General features: G+C 52.4%; 1 pseudogene; it reads right to left on the minus strand.

The window, feature by feature from the left end:
* Positions 1 to 480: 480 nt before the first annotated feature.
* On the minus strand, positions 481 to 600 carry LOC141269339 (5S ribosomal RNA; annotated as a pseudogene).
* Positions 601 to 1287: the final 687 nt, after the last annotated feature.

Here is a 1287-nt window from a genome sequence, read left to right on the forward strand (position 1 = left end):
AGGATTAGATCCAAAGTAGCAGATCCCCTTGTTTTCTCCCCTACCTTTTGGAAGATAAAGTTGTCAGCAAGAGAGGATAAGGATAACCTTCCTTGCACTGAGGTTAGCTCTTTGTCAGCCATCTGGCTTGGTTACACAAGCTTCTTTGCAGAGAAACATGTTACTTCTGCTGGCCCTCGCTAGGCGGCTGGCATCCAAAACCTTCCCTGGGCACCTGCTGAAAGCCTGGCCCCTTCACGACCCCGGGTGCTTTTAACGCCATCATTTCCACACGGCGAGCTGCGGAGTCAATAAAAACTCCTAGCCGTGACAAGGAGCTCGGTGTCAGGCCTGCGTGAAGGCGGCGGGGTAGCGTACTTAGCTGCCAACTGGCTCAGAGGCCTTGGGCCTTCCATCATCTAAGTTACTTAAGGTCGGTGTCCGGTAAGGCACCGTTCCATGCTAGCCGAGCTGGGCAGTAGGGCAAAGCGTCATCAAAATGGTCTACAGCACCTGGTGTTCCCAGGAGGTCTCCCATCCAAGTACTGTCCAAGCCCAGCCCTGCTTTGCTTCTGAGATCAGTCAAGATTGGGCGTATCCAAGGTGGTATGGCCAGTAGACGCTGCTCGATCCATCGCCCAGGCAGCCTTTCTCAGGATCGCTTGGTGGCGAGCAATCTGCCCGTGACGGGGCGGGCTCCGAAGGGTCCATGCAAAGGCTGTGCCGTCCCTACAGGTGTGGTTTGTTTAGCAGTGATTCACCCGCCGCATCAGGAGTCTTAAAAAATGTCTCGGCGCAGGGTCTCCTGCAGTCTAAACCCTTCATCGCGGTAATGTGACAGAAAGAGCAAGCTGGATCCGTAACTTGGGGGCGGAGCGAGACATCCAGGGGTGAATGAAGGAAGAGGGTGAGATGGTTGCCAGTGACTTTGAGCTGCTCTTCAGGGGGGAGGGTCATGTTGCCTGCAAAGGTCTTCTTTTTGGGGTTACCGGTGGTTGCCTCCAGCCACCCGGGAGACGCTGGTCCTGGTGAAAAGGAGCCTAGTATTAAAAGTAAAGAAGCAACAATGCTGGAGGCCCACGGTGATCAGAAGGATGCTGGTATTTTGCAGAGATGAAATAGGGCAAGAGAGAAAGCAAATGAAAAAAAGAAAAGAGAATGAATGTGTGCACTTGTGAAAGGGAATGGAAAAAAGGCATAGAAGAGAGTGCCCCCTGCTGGTGGAAGGAAGGAAAAAGCAAAAGCCTACAGCACCTGGTATTCCCAGGCGGTCTCTGTTAAATGGTTAATTATGGAAATTCATTTGGA

The sequence above is a fragment of the Phyllobates terribilis genome, unplaced genomic scaffold (assembly GCF_046119375.1).
Source record: "Phyllobates terribilis strain yellow unplaced genomic scaffold, ASM4611937v1 Scaffold_4__5_contigs__length_816908805, whole genome shotgun sequence".
Classification (NCBI taxonomy): domain Eukaryota; kingdom Metazoa; phylum Chordata; class Amphibia; order Anura; family Dendrobatidae; genus Phyllobates; species Phyllobates terribilis.